Below are 23,250 nucleotides of genomic sequence, written 5' to 3' on the forward strand. Positions count from 1 at the left end.
TAGCCTGTCTACATGGTATGCTGTGTTGTAGTATGCACCTGTGCTGTAGGCCCACCCCTTAGGTCTCCCTGGCCTTCCTCCATCACATTCTGGACTATATGGCTCAACAAAGTCCTAGGTTGCCTGCTAGTGTGGTTGATATGGGTGTCCTGGCACAGTGTAGCACCTGCCTCATGTACACAGATGGACAGCCATCTACAAATACCACCAAGGAACACACTGTGTGAGAGATGCAATGTCAGTAGTAATTTGCAGCCCATGCTCTCTCCCTGCCAAGGCCACATATCTGTCCCAAAACAGGTCGTCATCACAATCAGTACACCTCACACACCACCGATACCTGCACAACGCACACACACACACACACACACACACACACACACACACACACACACACACACACACACACACACACACACACACACACATGCAGTGGACCTTAACATACACAGCCACAAACAAAGGAGACCTCTGAGGCAAAACCATATGTCAATGTCACAGCCGTACACAGCACATACCACACCTGGCCACACACTTGTGTCCCACAGCCATGCAGGCGCCAGTACATGTCAAACATGTTACACATAAGAGCCTCCATTGTGAGACACACACTGATGTGTCTCTCACCTGACTGTATATGTGGATGGTCACAGTTATCTGTATGTCAGGTAACAGACTTCACCATATCGCATGCGCACTACTGTCTCTCACCAACAGGTACTGTCAGGGGTCTGTCACAGTCCATGTTGCCATGCCTGACCTGAGATATATATCCCTGGACTATATGCAGTGAAACATGAGTGAGCATGCTGATTATGTGTCCCATGCAGGTATGTCCTTAGCCTTATGCAGTATTCTGCTGTCACCCAGACTGATGCCACAAGTCATTTAGGAAATAATTGACCTCAACATGTGGCCTTTTATCCTGTGATATTCCAGGGGGTTCCAGTACCTGTGAGATAGGGATGATATGGTCAACAGACCACGATGCTATGCAACAGATGGCCTCCATCTGTCTCAACTGGCCTTCGGGCATCTGCAATGGTTCTCGCCACCCCCATAGTGCTTTCATTAGGAAAAGCGGTAAGGTTGTAATTACCAACATACATCTGTCAGTGCAGCACACATTGAAGGCCATGCTGCTAAACCTTAGGTGTCTACACATGACTCTGCCCTCAATGCAATAACTCTTAACCCTGAGAAATGCTGACATATGTGCAGTCGCACACATGGTTCAAAGGTGTAGAGAACAGCCAAGCCTTACCTGGGCAACCATCCTATCAAATGCTCATACCCTAAAGTGTGTGTGGAAATGGCATGGGATGTGATTTCAGTATATATGAGACACATAAACACCTCCACACTTTACAGGCAGTGAGATGCACAGGGGACACTGTAGTGGTATCTCACCATTGGCAACACACCTTTTCAAATCATATCTAGCTACCAGCCACCACATATGACCAGGAAGCCCATCCTGCATATATGGACCATCCACAACTACATTTTGATGTGGGTCTGTACCCTGATCCTGGGTCATTTGAATGACCCAAACATACATTGGATGATGTACTCATGTCAGTACAATAATGGCCAGAAAGCCATCAACAGTGGAATTACAAACACCTCAGTGGAGCTAGGGGCCACCCCTACATGAGGTGAAGGTGTGTTGTAGTGGATATTACACAACACATGTTACCCCTGCAGCATCACTACAGTGTTATCCTCTGTGGCAATGCAACCATAATGCAGTCATATTTGCAGTCACCATCTCCCACAATACCCATCTAGCTAGGATCACACATACATACACCTCCAATGTGGAATACAGCCTCCTGGGGGGTGGTATACACAGCTTCACAACAGCAAACCCCTCTGTAGGGACTGCACCAATATCCACACATACACACATGTGCTAGATGTGCATTTGTGTAGATGCATGGAGTCAGGTATACCTGACAGGACTACATCATCCTCTGCAAGGATTCATACACCTGTCTAGTGGACATCTGCAATACATAAGTGTCTATAACAGGGATGACATAGTGCTGTCTGGGACACACTAGCGGCAGATGACCATTTACAAGCAATGTCTCATTAGTGTGTACAAGAAAATGGGATCACTCTTGGAAACCTGCAAAGCAAACCCAGAGCCCACATTGTTGACATCCACTTTAGACAATCATCTCCCGTTCTGCACATATGTCTGTAACATCACAGGTAGCACCTGCATCTGTTCACTTTTGGTGGTCAAGGACACCAGCTATACTAGTGCTGTAGGTATAGCATACTTGATGCCTGACAGAGTTAGTGTAGGCTTCACTTCCTGTCCCCCCATCACTTCATCAGGATGTCCACAATACCTTCCACCTTCTCCTATATGTAGGCAACAGGTCACCACTGCCATGTGAAAGTAATGGTATACATCCACCATGGGAGCCTATCACTTAACATGACGCATCCTCCATGATCCCAAGCATAGCCTTGCAACAATATAAGCCACTGTATTCAAAGGAGGCCTGACTTCTGCCTTTGTCCCAGCTGTGTGAAGGACAACCACTGTCACCCTTTTACATTAAGGTGGTGCATCCACCAATCTGTCACATTATGCACCCATCAGCCTAACTCAGCTGTTCTGCAAGGCCATAGCACAGTTTATAGTTAACCCCATTAACAATGACAGTGGCGACCTCCACACACTCCATCAAGCACAGTTAGGCTTTGTCAAGGAAGGGATCATGACTGTTACACTTGGTGGCCTCTTTGACACAGACACCAGAGCCATGGATGGGGGGGTGACAGACCACAATTTTTACCTTGACCTGGACAAAGTCTTTGATAGTATAACCCACACTGGCACGCTGATATGACCCAACTAATCCACATAGGGGACACCAACCCAAGCAGTTGACCCATAACTAGTGCCATAACCTGTTGTTCTATGTTTGGACCTCTGTTATATGTGATGCACACGTCTGTGGTGCAGGCACAGCCATTAGCCTATGACCAACCATGTCTTCAGATGACTGCATGCTGTGTGCTGTCACCAGATTCCCTACTGTTGTGGACATCTGCCTAGGAGGGTCTCATGCAGATACATGACTGGTGCCAGAAATATGGCCTCAGGCCACATACCACGAAATGCAGTGACAAACCCTCTGGGGAGAGTGACATCCCCACATATTATCACAATACTAACAACATCCCAGGCACACAATCAGTAATGTGGGATCTATGCACATAGGTCAATGGCAACATGACATTTCACTACCATGTTGCTTCTGTTGTATGGTAAACCTTCTACATGGCTCATCTCATGCCTACGGGTCTGTCATCCAGGGGCATGGGGTCCTAACATCACTGTATTTTCCACAATAAGGCTCATTATTGTGTAAAATGCCCCATTTGCCATTCACCTCACACAGCACATGCAGCAGCTGTGGACATCACAGAGGTTCCCCATCAGGGAGTACCAGGGCCTCAAACATCTACCATACACAGATAGGCTATAAGCCCAAACCTTTACCCGGTGTCATAAATACTCCACAGAGGTGATGTCTGTCTGACATGCAAGGCAATCATGAACTCCACATTGTTGGCCCTGCTGCACAAGTGCAACTCAAGCTCCACTTGATTAACACACACTTACACACACACACACACACACACACACACACACACACACACACACACACACACACACACACACACCCTCAACCTGGTGTGTGGCATCAACTTGTCTTCTTGGTGGCTCAGATGTGTGTCCCACACACTCACCCTGCTGTGAAATGGTCACCCTGTCCACATCAGGCATGGTAGATATTTACACCTTTGCAGGTGGACCCTGGATAACTGGATGGTTAACTGCACATCCACCCTTGAGATACCACCTGTGTCCCTGTCGGACAGGGGCATCAGGTGCTGCCCTGCATACACATGGGCTAACATGTGGGCTAGGCATATGGGGGAGCAGGGCCCATTGCTTAGTGACCTTGTATTGTCCTAGGTATAGCATAACTGCATAACTGCATACTTGCTCCTGCCCCTTTGCTCCAATGACCTTTTGCATACACACCAGGTGCCAATAGCTACGCCAATGTGGTCATGGCTGAATGGGAGACTGAAGTGATGTTAGCAAATCCTCAGGCTATGTTTCATTTCAAATTCTATCAACGTTTTGTTGATGATTTGTTTTATGCTTTGGAGTGGGGATGTTGTACAGTTACAAGAATTTATTGAGTTTTTGAACAGTAGTAATGCATTTTTGAAATTTTCTGGGAAATACCCTAATAGTGTAATAGAGTTTTTCGATATTAAAATAAGCATTGATGATAGTGGATATTTCCATACTGATTGATATATGAAGGAATGCTACAATGCAGCATATTTACATAGAACAAGTATGCACCCTCAATACATGTTCAAAAATATTATCAAAGGTCAAGCCATGAGATGCTCGAGATTGGTGGGTAGGGATGCTGAATTTGGAAAAGAATTGGATCAAATACAAAATGATTTTATCAACCGGGGTTATAATAAGAAGGATATTCAGGAAGTCTGTTCAAATGTTAAACATTATAGGAAAGATAGAATTAGCACTATTATTCTAGATATAACAACCTGCAAGTAAACGAGGTACCCATATGGATAAGATTCCTTGTACTTTTACATATACCAGAGACAATAAAGTTTTAAGAAACATTCTAGAAAGGAATTGGCATGTGTTGTACTTGGACACCCAGATTTCTGGGTTGGTGGGAGATAGACCATATATGATTTACAGGAAAACTAGAAATTTGAAGCAGAGGTTATGCTTCCCTAGGACAGCTGAACCAAAGGCACAACAAGTGCAGGGAGAAGGGACAGTAAGATGTGGATCTTGTAACTTCTGCAAGTATGTGTTTGAAGGAACTAGTTTTGAACACCCGGATACAGGGGTGAGATATGGCATCAAGGTAAATGCTGTTTGTAATACCAGGAATTTGGTGTATCTTGCCTGATGTCTAGTATGTCAATCATTTTACATAGGAAAGACAAATAAGTGCCTTAGGGAGCCCATAAGGGACCATATGCATTGTATGAGGAAGGGACATGCATATAGTGCCATAGCGAAACACATACTGGAGATGGGATCGGACCACCAATTTAAGTTTAATGTTTTAGAGGTTGTTAATAGCGATGTTAGGCTAGGAAATATATCTAATATCACTGAGGAAAGAGAGCTTAAATGGATAGTTAGACTTAGAGCACATTTGGGAAAGGGTCTTAATGAACATATTACAATTGCAACTAAACTTAAGAATATAAAACTTAGGAAATAATTATATTTTCAATGAAATTGATGTATAGGTATTTTTAAATGTATTTTTAAATGCATTTTAACACTATTGGCTGTGTTATTAATGTGTATTTGAACATAGATTGTTTTTTTTCTTTAACATACTGTTTTTTTCTCTCTGGTAAATAAATGGTGAATTTTGAGAGATAGGCAAGTACTGAGTTTCTAGTAGATGATTGGCTGGATTAAAATTACCTGTATATTTAATGAGGATGTAGTTTTACTTTGTGAAAGTCTGATGAAAGAAATGTTCTGTTTGTGAAAGTGCTTACCTATCTTTTATTAAAGATTTTATTGGATCCCACTTACTGCATACTGGATATATTTCCCCTGTATACTTGTACATTGGACTGTTCACTGGACTATTTGTTTACTGGAATATGTGTTGTGAGCTGCTGAGGGTATTGTTTGCTGCTATTTACTCAATTTCTCTACAGATCAGCAGCATCTTTTAGTGTGGAAGTTTGTTTTTTATTTGTTTTTTAATCGTGCTATGGTGTTGAGGTTTGTCAATGTGTATAGCTAGTCATGAACAGAACATTTAAACATTAGTTGTAACAGCATGCATGGGTGTTGCAATTAAGCCAGAACAATAAAATTGCATAGCATACAAAACACAGGCAAAACTGGAATAACAGTCAATATTGTAACAGCATGCCATTAACAGTTACGGCAAAAGGCCAAAAACAGAGGAATTTCAACAAGGTATGTTATTATGCAACCATTGTAATATATAACAAATAATACAACACAAGGTCCAACATTAGTTTCTAAGAACAATAATATATGTGCAAATGAAACCATACCCGTAGTATAAGAATAAATATTTGTGATGCAGATAAGGGGTGGGGGGAGAGAAAGGCATTCCATTACCAACTGTATAGGCTGTATTTTTCACAGCAGTATTGTTCAATACTGTACAGGCCTGCCATTACTTTACGTCTACATGTGCCCTATAGCTTCTGTAGCACATACATTCCTCTCAAGCTGTCCACATGGGATGGTATGGGCCAAGCTGTAAGAACTATAGGTACATAACTACAGGGAACTATTTCATGTCAAGGGAACATATATGACTAAGGTGTAGCTTGCACTGATGTTGTGTGAGTGTGCTACTGCCATACTTCAACTGGATTTATATCTGTGTCTAAGATTATTGGCAAGAGTGATCACTAGCCATGACAGCGTGACACTTGAGAGACATGTATTGTACACAGTGCAGGGAGTTTATACCTATCCTGCTGTCATTCGTAGGCATGGGGTAGACTATCAGCACACATTCACAGATGCACCAGGCATACAGCTGGACCAACAGTAAAACATTTTAGTTGTCTTATTCAGTTGGGATAGTAGTGTACTTCATAACGTTTTATTTAATGGAGCCTTGTCACCTGGAAGACCAGTGCTATTTACACACTAGTACATCTGGACACAGACATTAGTATACCCTTCATACAGCTACTACAGACATTTCTTTACCTGTAAGTCCCGTGTGGAGAATATCTGTTAACAATATGTGACTGTTTCTATAAATAGTCAGTACTACTTGTCTGTTACTACAAATAAATCTTACTACTGGTCCCTGGATTCAAAATTCAAACCCTGGTCTGTGTGTGGAAAAAATAACAACATATGTATTGTTTATCACACTGAGCTACCGGGCCACCGCTATGTGTGTTTGTTGATGGATATGTGCCTACAGCTCACCTGCTGACAATGTCTGACCTAGTAATATTGGTAGAGTGTCACAGAAGACTGCAGTGACAGTTGAATATACATGCATTAGATTCAGGCATGACAGAGATAGGTGAAGTGTGTATTAATACTTTGAATGCAGGTGTACACAATTAACCCCTAGTGGATGGGAATATGTGTGATGTGTACAGACCATTCAATCTGCTGGGATGCCTATCTGACCGATATGCATTTACAGATGTTATATTTGCAGTCTACAGCTACTACTGTGTCACACTTGCCTGCATTAGCATACCTACGTTCAGGAATGCATATAGCTGAAATGCAAAGGTTAACACAAGACACTCCTGAGAGAAACACACTATAATACCTTACACATTACTATTCAAGATTCACATGTTAGTGCAGAACATTTATCAAATTGCGTTCTATCTTGTAGTACACTTCACATCTACACTTTAGCATAACAGTTCTTTAGCAGCCAAACTTCAGTCACTTCATGGTGTTATACCTATATTGGCTTTGTACAACCTGTAAAATTGGATTTCTTCAACAACAGACCAGAATACACACAACTATTGGCAGAACAAAGCTTTATTGAGAGTGACATGACACAGTCATTGGTATATATTTGACAAACTTTATTGTTCTCCAGTTTAAATAATGCACGCATTGAAGGAGTGCTGTTTTTACAGAACCTATGCAATTCTAACTTTATTTTCTTCACAATTCTGACTGTAGTTTTACTGTATTTCCTGTAGATTATGAATGAATGTCATTTATTCCCTTCACATTTAGAATGCCAGTGTACTTTATTACCAGATCATTAGTATTAATACCATATACACATGTCATTCCTACACACTAATAATTAGACGGAACCCCGTCCAAGCCACTTGTACTAGGCTATAAGTGAATCCAGACTCGAATAAGGATGTATAAAACCAGTTTTAATCCATATAACTGCTCGACAAACACATAAACTTCAAAGGCGAAACAAAACTTTTTTCACAGAACACAATGGTAAGCGCTTTCATCTGCTTAATGCAGACTTCATCAGATGCTTACCATTGTGTTCTGTGAAAAAAGTTTTGTTTCGCCTTTGAAGTTTATGTGTTTGTCGAGCAGTTATATGGATTAAAACTGGTTTTATACATCCTGCTCTAGTACAAGTAGCTTGGATGGGGTTCCATCTAACTGTTTGGTTATTCAGGTGTTGTATCCAAAACTATTCGTACGTACACAATAATAATGTTATTGCAGTGCATTCAGAACAGAATATACCTACTGGCAGTTACTACTGTAATCTTTCTTATTTATATGACTATATATTGCAAGATATATCTGTACCCACCACACTCTCGGTGCATCCTCGCTAGGTGCCCTGCGTGGGCCTCCAAGTTGTGAGCCCTCTCCTCTACAGCTGTGGGAAGGGAAATACACCATTATATGTATCTGTCTATCAGATATTCATGCTAGAAGTTGGTAAAGCAATGGTTCCTATACTTACAAACTTCTGGGGCTTTGTGGTCCCAAGCATCTTGGATCCACTGGGCCAAGAGCTCCCTCTTTCCCCACTTCAGGTCCTCATAATGATGATGCACCTGCTCAACAGTGGGGGGGATTCCAGTAGCCCTGGTGAGGTCATGTGCCAGATGGTCCCAGGCCTTGGACCTGTATTCAGAATCTGGTACTGACCTTGCAACAGGCTGTCCCCATAGTCTTTGACAAGGAGCCCAACCATGACTCTGGACTCCAACATGCCCCGGCGCTGCACCTGAAAACATGCTCCCTCTCCAACTCCAGCCATAGCTCCTGCAGTGATTAAACTCCAACAGGTTCTGGCTGTATTCCTACCTGTGCAGCTTAAATAAGGCTAATTCCCACCCTTTGCCACCATTGGACCATTTTTAAAAATACTAAGCTCTGCTTAGCACTGCCCACACCTGCTAGGCTTAGTTGAGCAGTTTAAAGTGGCAAATGCTTAGTATTGCTTAGCAATATGCAAACCCACTTAGCTGAGCTGAGTACTCCTTAACTGGGAGTGATAAGCACTACCCAAGCCAGCTAAGTAGAGCTGCATGTTGCTAAGTACTGCTAAAACAGGTCCTGTTTGAGCATTGCTTGGTTTCACTTAGCAGTGCTTAGCTACGAGCAAACCAGAGTTTAAAAAAAATATTGAAAGTATTTGTTCATTAAATGATAATCTATTATTATGTGCATCTATTTTACTTTATATCGCCTAAACATATGCATTTCACTATGTTATGTGGGAGTGTAACCGTAATGTATTGGACACCTGTGTGTAACTGGGGCTTTTATACTTGGGTCTCCACTGAAAAAGGCCTTCTGGTCAAGCTGGACTAACCCAGTTAAATTTCAATATGTACATAAAAAAACATTTACAAGATTTCCCTATTGCATATAAAAAGATTAATGGCTGGTACCTGAACCATGCACCTACTTCACATGAGGCTGTCACTCTACCCATTCAGCTACCAAGGATATGGTGATTAGAGGTATACTGTTCTATACAGCTCTCAGTTACATTTAAGCATTGCTGAGCACCACACAAACCCACTGAGTTATGCTTAAACATGACCTTTTCTATTAAAATTAAAAGCATCCGGTTTCTATTTTTAGATGTCTGGCAAGTGTTTCTTGCTAAGCACCACACCGCACAAACACAAAAATAATAATAATAAAAAAAATAAATAAATAAATAAATACATAAATAATAGGGACACTACCTTTTTAACATTTAATTTCACTGCCATACAGCACTCTGACAGTACAGGGTGTGTGCTACAGACACTGTAACACACCCCTTACAAATATAATTTTTTACAACTGGATGAAGACACATTTATTTTAATATTCTAGTGCCATACGGCACTTTGACAGTACAGGGGGTCTATTACAGACACTGTAACACACCCCCTACATATAACATTTACAAATGGATGGAAAACAGTTTTTGATTTAATATTTTAGTCCGTACGGCACTCTGACAGTGCAGGGGGTGTGTTACACATCTCCATGCACTGTAACATACCTCCTGCACTGATTCAGTAACCACATACATGGCTCTCCCCCAGTAGTGTGCCTTAATTAATATGCAAGTGAACTGCCGAAGGGGTGCTGCAGACTCAGCCATGGTACACTCTCTGTAGGGCTTGCACTATTCCTAAACAGAGATTATTAAATCCAGGGGAGGGTCTTATCCCACCTCTATTGTGATCACACCAGAATTATTCACCTAGTGTTCTGCCCTCTGCTTGCTTCTCATTTTCATTTCTATCCTTTTCTCACATTTCCAAACTGTAATCTGGTCCAGAAATATAATGGCTCTGAATAGCTTATAAATAAAAATATCTGTTTCTGTATGTATCAGTTGTGTGATGCTTGGCCTCATGCAGCACAGCCTACTATTAGTTTTCGTACTATGGCAATAACTAAGAAACCTCCTATGCATGCACTAAGACTTTGGCATTATTCTCATAACTGAGCTTAGCACTATTGTATGTCGGTAAGCAATTCTGACATAAATTAATGCCTTCTGTGTAAATGCTTTCATGGCTCAATATATAAATGATATGAAAAGTCCATTCCAGTGCACTTAGCCCAGTGGTCTAATTCAGTGAAGCCATGATTTTGCCTCACATTTTTTAACTATTCTGCAACTGTCTGTCATTCAACAGGTAAGCTTAATCATATTTGAAGACTGATATCAAGAACTTAAATATTGAAAAAAAATTTTCTTTCTGCCTTGATATTCTGCAAATGTTATACATTTGATGCTCTGTCTCATTGAGTACCCCATACAGACATACTTACATGCAACACTGGATATTGCAGGGATATAGAGAAAATCACTAAGAGGCATATGGGTTGCACTACATTGGGTTATAAATGTCATTCACCTACAACTATCCTCCTCAGTTCCTATGCCATCTGTAGCCATAGTCCCTTTCAATCACCTTCCTTACTTCCCTTTTGAACATTCTTGTCTTCTGCGAATTGTCAGACACTTGCAGTAGAAGTTTGTTAGAGTCTTCACATGATAAAGCATTCATCTATAGCATATCACTAACTCCAGCATGGCTTCCATTCCACTAATGTGCTCCTTGCTTCACAGATAGCCACTTATATATCATTCCCTGCCATGACATGTCATCTTAATTAACACTTTCGTCACATCATGTGCATGCACAAAGAGTTGTCACACAGGCACAAGTTATTCTTTTGATGCTTATTATTGAATGATGTTTGGCATAGAGCAACTTCACTAGCCACAGGGAAGAAACAACAAATGACAAATCCCTTCTTGTAGCAAAAACTGAGGGAAATTCTTCAGCTGCACTAATGATTTGATAACCCCAAGGTACAACAGAAAGTAATAATGTTAAGTTTATATTATTAGTGCATTTTTAACAGGTTCCATGGCTCAGTGTACTCACAATGTGATGTTTAATTTGTCAGCATGTATGTGTAGGGCTGTGATGCTCTGATTACTAGATTTGTTTAACATTATTCACTTAGCACTCTTCAATATTGTTGGGAATCTCCCTCCAAATGTGTTTTTCTGACAACCCACTTATGATTTTGTTTGTGTCCTCAGTCACTAGTAAATAGGAGCATAGTGAATTTATTAGGCAGACAGGGTTTCAAATCCATTGAAGTACATGTTGTAGCTATGTGAAAGAAGTGTGTTAACATACAATGCTGACTTAGTGAACAGATGTGAGGTGAGATATTCTACATGTACATGACCAGTGAAGGATTTTAAACCACTCAGAGTTGTAGGACCTTTTAACCCTAATTAGTGCCATTCACACACACTATTGGGAATCTACTTCCAGATAAGTGTCTTCTGACAACTCACAAATGCTTTCTTCTGTAGCATAAATAACTAGTACATAGATCAAGAGAATATGTGTTAGGCAGTCTGCATTTCAAATCCAGTGAGGTGCACATTGTAGGTGTATGAAAGTAAAGTGTAACAAACAATGCTGGCTTAGTAAACAGATGCAATGTAAGTTACTCTACAAGTACGTGACAGGTGAAGGATTTTGAATCCCTCAGAGGTGTATTTCTTTATCACCCTGATGAAGATCATTAGCACTCACTGTTGTGAATCCCCTTCCAAATGTGTGTTTTTAAACTCCTCATGTATTACTTTTTCTGTGGTGTCAGTTGCTAGTACACAAGTCTACAGAATGCAATCTAAGTAGGCAGGGTTTGAATCCATGGTGATGCACAATGTAGCAGTGTAAAAATCAATTGGTGACATGCAATAATGACTTACTTGAGGTAAGTTATTCTACTTGCATTTGACAAGTGGAAGGTCTTTTCTGATCCCCTAAGTGCTGTAGTCCCTTTTAACCATGCCCCATTTCATAAACTGCTTTTTGTATGACTGCCAGATGAATGAGCTTATCCCCAGTGCATGACCAAAAGCAATTATTATATTAGCAGAACTGAGCATTTATAAGTTTAACTCTAACTGCTTCCCTGGCTCAAGGTACTCATTATCTGTTATTGACATTGTATATAAGGTATGTGAAGGGCTGTGATCTAACAGTTATTGGTGTCTGTATAACACTGCTCATTTTGCAGGCTTCTACAGAGTTGTAACTCCATTCAAAGGTGCAATTTCTGACAATACTTGTATGACTTCTTCTGTTGCATCATTTGATGATGCAACCATGTGACAAATCTGTACCTCACTTTAAGTAGCTACAATGCATATTGAGTAACACGACTAGCATAGTAAGCATATGTGTTTATGTTGTAGCTTGTCATTAGTATGGAATCTGTCAATACAATAGGGGGTGGGGTTTGAAACTCTCACTGTTGTATTCTTCTCAGTAGTACTGACATTTTCAATATTATATAGTCACAATGCAATAGTGACATGTTAAAGTTGCTAACATTCTGGTGGCACTATCACAACATGTAATGGTCATAAAGAGTTGCTACCGCGATACAATCATCTATATGCAGTGTACCATATTTTGAATGCACAGAGAAATCAGCTTTTGTCATGCGACTGCTTTAATTGCAACTAAGCAACACTGGACATTACTTATATAAGGTGACATTAATATTTGTCAAAATTTCACAGCTGATTTAAAGTCATAAATGGATGTCTATATTGAGGATGGTGAGTCCATGATTGTTATATATTGTGATCAAGGATCTTAGCATATAGTGTTCCACAGTGTTCTAACATTTCCTGAAAATGTGTGTGCAGGTTTAATCTTATAAGTTCTGTAGCATCATGTGTAGAATATATGCTAGTCGGGCAGAGGTTCAAATCCCAGATGGTGTCCTCTGCAAAATGCTGTTAAATCTTAAGACTGTGTGCTACTAATGTGCCATGAATGAATACAATGTGGTTCACATGATATATGAATTTGAGACATTCCATACCTTAGTCTAGTCATGTAGAGATGAGTACAGTGGGTGCTGGGTTTTAATATCCACCTCTGATATCTGTTATGTCATTGTCGACTGTACATGTCACACTATTCCACAGTATTGCAACATTTCCATGAAATGTATGCATTTATACCTTTTTGTTATACTGTGGCTTAACCTGCTAATGGTCTTATATATATATATATATATATATATATATATATATATATATATATATATGTATATACATTATTGCTGTGAATAGTCAGGAGTACAGATTTTTGGCCTGTTAGCGTGTCTTCAGTCCCCTGAAACATAATTTCAAATACTTTTCCAAGCATGGCTTCTGTTGTATGCTCTGCTACTGCACCATTTTTGTGAAAATACAGTTGAAGAAAGTCAATGTTTCCAGTTTGTGCATTTTGTTTGTCCTGCTATCATGTCTTCCATTCTTCTAAATGTATTTTCAAATCACAGTTCCAAGCAAATCTATTGTGTTATGGCCTGATACTACAATGGTCTACAGCATATCAGTGACATAGGCAGAGTTTCAGTTTCCTTCCTGAGTTTTTCTCTTTTAGTGCTGCCATTTGTTACATTCTCCTGCAAGTCACCTATGTTGTTAGGAGTCTGTGCATTATGTGGGAACGCTGTAATTTTTTTATCTTATATAATTAATTATTCTGGATTCTTCTGTTACTGTTGAGATAGGCATTTGGGGGATTTAATGTCTTAATGGCTACACTGACTTAATTGAGTGTTTTGCATAGTCATGCATGGATGTGTGATGTATTGTAGGGCACTTGCACCAGGAATGCTTCAATAGCTACCCATACTAAGGCATCTCTCTAACACATTATAGTGTGGGAGCTCTATGTTCATTTCTCTGAAGGGCTACTGCTTGTTTTTGTTTGTTGCAATCTACTTTCACATGTGATACTTTTCAGTGGTATATGTTTTTATTAATCCCTTGCACTCTGACATATGCAGTGTTTGACCATTACATTACAGTATGAATATACTACCACATAGACTGACTTGCTGCAGTGACCCACCTTGGGACAACTATAGTTTCATATTTAATTGCCTTCAGAGTATAGCCTGGGTAAACAGCTAACAGTCCCTGTTGTTATTTGGTATGGTGTGGGGTGTTGCATCACATTGCTCTCCTACTGTATATCCCATATCTCCTGTGTATACTTCACTTTCTTAAAACAGCCTTATTGTCATGCACATTTATGCTATACCTTTTCATGTAGTGTTTTCTTATGCAGCTGCTTTTGCACTTTAATGTTTACATTCTACATGACTTCTGTAAATGACCTCAAATCCAGTACCAGCATCTGTTTTGTTTGTATTTCTATTGTTTATATTTTTATGTCTTTATCTGTTGCTGTCTCTGCCATCTCCATTATAAAACTGTGATGTGCACTCAGATTGGCTTCTGTGGATTGTGTATGCTATCAGTGTTTACTTATTGTATTTAGATGTGGCTGTAGTGTTGCTTACCATAATCTAAAAGTGGACATGTGCCGGGGCCTTAAGGAGAGGCTCCTCCTCGTACTATGTGCCTTGGTCACATGCATATGTGATTAGCAATGCTGTTCATCAGACTAAGAAGGTTTATAGTGCTGACTTGCCCATGATGCGGCCAAGCTGTTAATGAACACTAAGGTGGTTATTTGTTGGCCTTGATTTAATATAACCGTATGGCAACACATTACTAATTATTTGCTTTGTATTTAATGTGGAATATTTCTTAATATTTCCTACTGAAGTTTCATTGCTTCTCAGTGACCTACTATCTAGACTAGTCTAAGACTTATATCCAGAACCTGTGAATCGATGTTTTAGCAATACTTTGTGCTACTTGTTTTAAGTATAACAACTAAGTCTAAAAAACTGAAGGCCATTTATTGAAGGAACAGGACATCTTATTCATATATTTCTTTTCATAGAAATAAAAAGACAGGAAATGGATTGCTTTGTAGACCTATACATTTTAACTTACTTTCTTTTTTCTTTGCTTCCAACTCACCCAGCAGGAAGCAATTTTACAGATGTTATTACATTACGTTTATCTGCTGCTTGAGGCTGGCTGTTGAAATTGAACTATTTTGCTATTATTTAGGGATGGAGTCTTAACAGCTACTAATGATAGATTCAGATCAATAAAGCCAACAATACCTTATGGATGATCTTTTCTTCTCTTTTTATTACTTGCCATGTTCAAATGGCAATTAAAAAGCACACTAAAAATCTTTTTAGCAAAGGGCTGCAATAGGTCATACTGAAAATGATTTTCATCTTGGTTTACCTTGCACAAATACATTTCTTTAAAAATGCACTAAGCTTTTATGAAACTTACGGATCAACTTTTCTATGATGAATAAATCTTGTTTAGCACAGTGCCAGCATTGCCAATAAAAGTATGTTTTATGACTGAATTCTTTAATTTCATGGTTTCATAGGTATGTCCTATGCTATCGACCACCAGGATCTTTACAAGCCTAGCCATGCAACCCAACCCAGTTTTGTCCTTGAGTACACTGAATGCCTATATGGTAGGGACATCTTACTAAGGATGTAGCTAAGGGTTATGTGGGGAGATATTGTCTTGTCTGTCTCTGTTCATCAGAGACATAGTGGTCAGACCGGGGTTGAATTTATGATTTTCCATCCATTTATTAAGGTTTCATTTGAAAAGAGTCAGGGATGAACTCTGCTCACACGGATGCGAAGCCTGTTCCATAGTGCAGGAATCCTTTGAGACAAGTATTGGTCCATCCAGCATGTTTTATTTATGTTGCAGGCAAAATTCAGCTACTTGGATTTAGTGCTCCTGGTGCTATTTGTTTTGCAGATGTGCAAGTGGCCCATCAGAGTTGGATCTGAAGATACCTTAGATGTTAGGCAAAAATAATCTCAGTAACCTGTAGGAGACTAAGTAAAAAGATAGGGCCTTAAGACAATCTGTGTAGGATAGAGTATTCGTACCCTGGATTTTTCTGGTGAGAAACCTTTGCGTTTGTAAGTGCTGCAGGTGTCTGGTTAAGTACATGCTAAAGAGGGTGTAGATCAATGTTTGTATTGTACCTAGTCGGCCACTGTAGGTAGATAGCACATACCTATAAGTTACTGAGCAAGTGCAAGATCAGTGTCATTTTGTATAGTCAGTCAGCGTGAATGCAGGCATGAATGGAGATGCACATGCAAGTGTGTATGAAGTAATGAGTTAGTCAATTAGCTTTATGTTCCAGTTATAGTTCCTGATGTGTTCATGTACAACTTGGCCCTCTTTCAAAGGAACCCTGATGATTGGATGGGAGATAGGAAATTCACTGCAGGGATCACGTCAGTCGTCCTGCTAGACAGGGGTCCAGGGAAGTAAATAATGTGGGAAGAAATATCCAGGGAATTGTTGTGCCTAAGCTTGTATAGGCCCTTGGGCCGATAGCCTAGTACCAACCTATGAACCTATAAATAATGTGAACCCATCACAGTACCCTAATGTCTTATTTGAATACAAGAGACATGCAACGTGGTGTCACACTGGGATCTGATGTTGAAGCAACTCACAAACCTTGAGGCAGCAGTTAGAACTGGAGGAATATACAGGAGCCAACTCACAAACAGGTCAGTGGTTATTCGATGGTAGTTAAACTCATTTAGATGTTTTTTTAGTCACTGAACATGAAACATTCAGAATGTTCGAAATAATTAAATCAAATTGCGACATACTGATAAAAGTATTTGAAATACATACAAAAGTGTTTGAAATCATTTCCAAAGTGTTAAGGTGTATGAAAAGACTAAAATGACCACATTTTTTCCCAATGTACTACTTTTTTCATTAACTGAAACTTTTCAAAGAATCAGAAGTGTCCGGAATGTTTGCAGGGTTAAAGTGATCCCTTTTCAGAGAGATTGTTGTGCATTTGAACATAATTACAAGCACCTGATCTATGTTTATATTTAAACAAATTCTGCTGTTATGGCAGAGGGATTTCACAGATCTGAACTGCTGGTGTTTGATAATAATATTGCTGAGAATTGGCGAGTATGATATTTTCATACAGGCTGCATTTTCTGATAAAAACGCATGTACAAAGGCTTTCATACTTTTTAATTTAGCTGTCTCAGAAGCCATTGAGAGGGAATCTTCATTTGTGTATGCACCTGCCGTGTATGCAGGGGTGGAAGAGAACCGCCATATTGTGATATAGATTGAAATGTGGGAAGACCATGAGTGCTTAAAATGTAAATTTGAGAAACGTGTAACTCTCAAATGAATATTACCATGGAAAGGTACATGTTTTATGCAAGAAGTCAAAAGCCTGGTGAAACTATAGCAGCATATATCACTGATTTAAGAAACAAATCTTATGGAGACAGACACCTGGTGTCAAAGTCATGGCCTCAAGCCAAATACCAAAAAATGCATAGTCATCCCGTTTGGGAAAAACAAAACACCCACAAATTACCACATAGGTGGCAGTCCCCTTAATACAGAAGAGGTAATACGAGATCTGGAGACCCAGGTAGATAGTACTCTCTCCTTTGACAATCATATTGCCAAAGTAGTTAGGAAATCCTTCTATGTGGCCCATCTAATTACTAAGGGGTTCGCATCTAGAAATAAAAAGGTTATAGTGCCCCTCTACACGTCACTCATCGGACCCATCATAGAGTACAATGCCCCATTTGGGATGTACCTCACAAGACACTTCCAACAGCTTGAAAGACCACAAAAGCACCTCACCAAGAGGATTACTGGCCTCAAACATATGTTCTATGCAGCCCGACTGAAAAAACTCCTGCTGTACTCAGTGGCATATCGCTTACTCAGAGGTGATGTCTGCCTGACTTACAAAGCCATGTCCAACTCAGAATTGATGAAAATGCTCCACCTAAAGAAATCCAAGTCACTGCGAGCCACAAGTTCTAGTGAGCTAAACCTCACCGCAACAATAAATAGAACATGCTGGAGGGATAGATTCCTGTCACAGACTCCCCATGCTTTGGAACAAAATTCCTAACTACATTAGGCAGAGCCCCTCACTAACACTCTTCAAGAGAAGCCTTGACGAGTGGATGGGTACCAGAAAATACACCCCTGGGTTCACTTCATTGGCTCTGCTTGACAGAGGCTCAGTTAATTAATCAATGGGGTGGAGAAAGCTGACACATTCTGGCTAGACTTATAATTGCCCTCGGGCAGATAGCCTAGTACCTACCTATGAACTTATGAACCTATAAAGCAAAAATGTGCAGATTTGGTGATTTACAAGATGAGTTGATAAAAGACTGGCATGTGTGTAGTGTTAGTAATGATGCAGTGAGAAAGATTTTGTTTCAAGACAGTGATTTAATGTTGAGCAAAGCCACTGAGATTTGTCAAATATATCAGCTTACAGAAAGGCATATGAATATGCTTGTGAATGAGAAAAACGTGCATGCAGTATCTGCCAGTGCAAATGTTTGATAGTGTACAGCATAAAGGTAAGATGAAAAAGAAATATAAACTGAACAGGGCCACAACACCCAACTTTATTGTTAGCTGTTGTAATTGTGGAGGCAGTCATGAGCTTAAACGAGAAAAGTACTTAGCGTTTGTTCAGCAGTGTCATAAATGTAAAAAGTGGAATCATTTCAAAAGGCTTTGCGAGTCTAAAGTGGCACATACGTTTATTAAAAGAGAGCTGCTGAAGAAGCAAGTAGATCAGATAGAGAGCTGTGAGCAAACATTTTATGTTGCTGGTGTTTCTGTGACTGATGAAACAGTTAACACAGTAGATGATAAGTTGGTAGCAAAGAGTGAAGTACTTTGTCTGTTTGGATTAATGAGAAACCTGAAGAGCTTAAAATAGACACTGGATCCAAGCTCAATGTTATATCAGCACAAATGTTTGCCAAAGTAAGAGCTGGTGAGAAACTTGATTCAGCAAAGTGTGTAAAACTTTTTGCTTATGGTAGTGAAGAGATTCAGAGTGATGGCACTGTAGTTCTCACATCCCATTCTGCTGGGAGCAGCTAGGACTTGCAACTTTACATAGTCAAAATACATTGTTAGGCCTCAAAGTTTGAGAATGGAACTGATTCCATTTAATAAAGAGTTCCACCATATAAGTCTGAACAACAACATTAGTTTTACACAGAATATCTGTAGTGAATATGCTAATATTTTCACAGATTAACTTGGTTTACTTCCAGTCATATATTCCATGAAGTTAAACCATGAAGTAAGCCCAGTTGTCAGTTCAGCAAGGAAGGTTCTGGTAGCAATGCAGAGCAAAGTCAAAGCAGAACTTGATAAAATGGGGAATTTTGGTGTCCTTACTCCAATAAAATAACTGACTGAATGAGTATCCACCATGGTCATAGCTCAAAAGAAAAGCTCAGATGATATTCAAATATGTATTGATCAGAGAGACTTAAACAAAGAACTTAAACGTCCTCATCACCAGATGCACACAATAGAAGAAGTAGTTGCTCTCATACCAATGCCACCATTTTTTGTCTTACATGTAAAAAGTTCATTTTAGCAAATTTCACTGGATCACAAATCTTTGTTAATCACTTTCAGTACACCATTTGATAGCTACAGATTTTTGAGAATGCCATTTCAGATAAATTCTGCCAGTGAAGTATTTCAACTTGCAATGGAGCAAATTGTTTCAGGTTATCCCTGTGCTATTATAGTAGGTGACATTATTGGATGGGGCAATGGTGAAGTCGAACATGATAGAACCCAAAGAAATTTCTAGACTGTGCTCGTGAAGTAAATCTTAAATTGAATCCTCAAAAAATGTAAATTCAAACTGAAAAAATTACTTATGTGGATCATTTGTTTACCATTTCTGGCTTACAACCAGATCCGTCTAAACAGGTAGCAATTATTGAGATGCCAGTTCCAGAAAATGTCATATCTTTACAGTGTCTTCTTGGTATGACCAACTATTTAGTAAAGTTCATCCCAGACCTGAGTGAGCTTTCACCACTGTTTGTGAGTTGATATGCAAAAATGTAAACTGGTCCTGGTTGGAACACCAAAAAGCATTTGATGTTCTGAAACAGAAAATTGCCAGTCCACCTGCATTGAGATAGTATGATGTTCACAAACTTGTAACTCTTTTGTGTGATGCTTCAAAGTATGGTCTTAGTGCAGCATGTCTTTAAGAAGGCATACCAGTTGCCTATGCATCCAGAACTTTAACCCAAACTGAAATGCAGTATGCAGAAATTTAAAAAGAGCTCTTGGCAGTAGTGTTCGCATGTTTGTAGTTCCATGATTATATTTATGGCAAACCTTTTCAAATAGAGACTGATCACCAGCCTCTAGTGACAATTCTGAAAAAGCCAATACATACAGACCCAGCCATACCTCTCAACTATGGAGTTTTGCAAAATGTCCAGATTTTTGCCTTATATTTTTGGTCCATTTTTCATAGAATTGTGGCTTTCTGGCAAATTAGTGGCAAATCATTAAAGATTGAAGTTAGAAAATAATGACAGACATTTGAGTTTTAGACTTCATACCCTTCAGAAAATTCATGCTAATGCAAATCCTGTCATTCTAGCAACTTTCTAAGTTTGTAAGAGCAATATTTAAAAATTGTCCCTATTTATACCACTTTTTTCATGACTTTGTCCAGATTTTTTGCTGTAAGAGGTTGAGAGGTATGGCCACGGCACTCATGCAACGCATGATGTTAAAATTGCAAAAGAACAATTTCAATACTGTCTGCATAAAAAGTGAATTTCTATACCTTGCTGATGCTTTGTCAGGAACACCCAGACAAACAATAGAACAGCATGTCATGGAGGTTATGGAAATTTTTCCTCATCATGTTTTGATGAACTCAGAAATCATATAGTTTCAGACCCAATTCTCCAGAAGCTGAAACATGTTATCAGTCAAGGATAGCCAGCACGACAAACTAGTTTACCACTTGACATACAGAAATATTTTCCCTACAGAGCTGAGCTCATGATGGAAGATGCAATCATCATGAAGGATCCTAAAGTGATAGTTCGTACAGCATTACAACAGGATTATATCAAAATTTTGCATTGTGGTCATCCGGGTACTGATTCAACGAAGAGCAAGAGGCATAGTATTTTGGCCTTCTATGTCAAAAGATATAGAGAAGGAAACTCTTGCATGTTCCATTTGCCACAGTACTAAATCCGACCAACAATAAAAAACTTCAGCTAAACCAGATTCCTGAACTACCATGGTCAACAGTTGCTACTGATATTTTCTAATGTAATGGTCAACATTATCTAGTGTTAGTAGACTCTTATTCAAATTGGTTTGAAATTGACCATTTTCCTCACTTAATGTCCAGCACTGTCATCACAAAATTGAAGAGACATTTTTCTGTTCATGGTAGTCTTCACAAAGTCGTATCTGATAATGGTGTACAGTTTACAAGTCATCAGTTCAGGAATTTTGCAGTCTTGGGACTTTGTCCATGTTACTAGTAGTCCTGAGTCTCCACAGTCCACTGGATTAGCTGAACTTGCAGTTGAAAGTGCAAAGTACTTGTTGGAGAAATCCAGGAGAGATGGTAGCAATGTTTTTCTTAACCTACTTAATTTCAGAAACATTCCTCGAGATAATTTGCTTGGTTCATCTGCTCAGAGATTGATTTCCAGACAGACTAGAATAACTCTTCTAATGAGTAAACAATTATTGATTCCATAGGCAAACAACAGCAATAGAATCATCAAGACTCAACTTTTGAAACAATGCCAGTCATAAAACTTGAACTAAGATAAATCCAGCAAACCCCTCAAAGTGGCTCAAACCATTAAGACAAGGGGCAGGATTCACGAAGGCTTACACGGAGTTTAAGAGTAGTGTAAGCCTCCATGTAAGCCTCCCGATCCAGGAACAGCCCAAACCTCTTACACAGACTGGGCGTGGAAATGCTCAATACCTCATTTGCAGCTCAAAGATATGCAAATGAGGTATTTGAGCGATCCAGGAAGACCAAACCAGTCCATGTAAAGGACGTTTTAGCTGCAGAAATGTACTCAGCTGACAACTGAGTACATTTCTGCAAAATTGACAACGGAGCTATGTCAGCTCCAAATAAAGGGTGCATATGTGTCATCTAGCATGCCAATGGCCAAATATGTGGCCATTGGCATTAAAAATTAATGCAAAATTATTTTAAAATAACTTTTTTTTTTCGGGGGATTTTGATGTTTAACTGCAGCGCACACCCGCGCAAACGGGGTGCGCTGCCTAAAAGTGAAAACCGAAGCTTATAAGCCCACAATTGTGGGTGTTATGTATTACATGGAATGACAATGCAGGGACTAGCAGACTAAAAACAATATGGCCACCATGTAGTGGTTGCCAAGGGGGGGAAGCTCAGTGTAAGAGATGTAACTAAGCATTACTAGGCAATCCTATGTAAATGAGGGTTACAATAATGAATCACACTGCCACATAGGTAATGAGCACTTTCCGAGTAGTGTAAGTGTTACAGAAGGGGGAGGGGGAGGAATAGAGTAAGAGGTAGGTGACATCACGGGGGGAATGATAGAAATAAATGTATCACATTGGATGGCAGTGTAAATGACAGATGACAGACAGACATCAGGGAGAGAGGTGTGTCCCAACAGAACACTAGGAAAGTCAAGAAATAGAGGGTGCACACTTTCCCTACACTCAAACTTTCTTGATATACATGTATGCGCGCGCGTGTGAGCATGTGTAAGGCAGGTTCAACATGTGGGAGCGTGTTGCAAACCGTTTATAACGGTTTGCGTAGGCGTGC

Source organism: Protopterus annectens, chromosome 2.part0, assembly GCF_019279795.1.
Source record: "Protopterus annectens isolate FY-2018-M chromosome 2.part0, PAN1.0, whole genome shotgun sequence".
Lineage (NCBI taxonomy): Eukaryota > Metazoa > Chordata > Ceratodontiformes > Protopteridae > Protopterus > Protopterus annectens.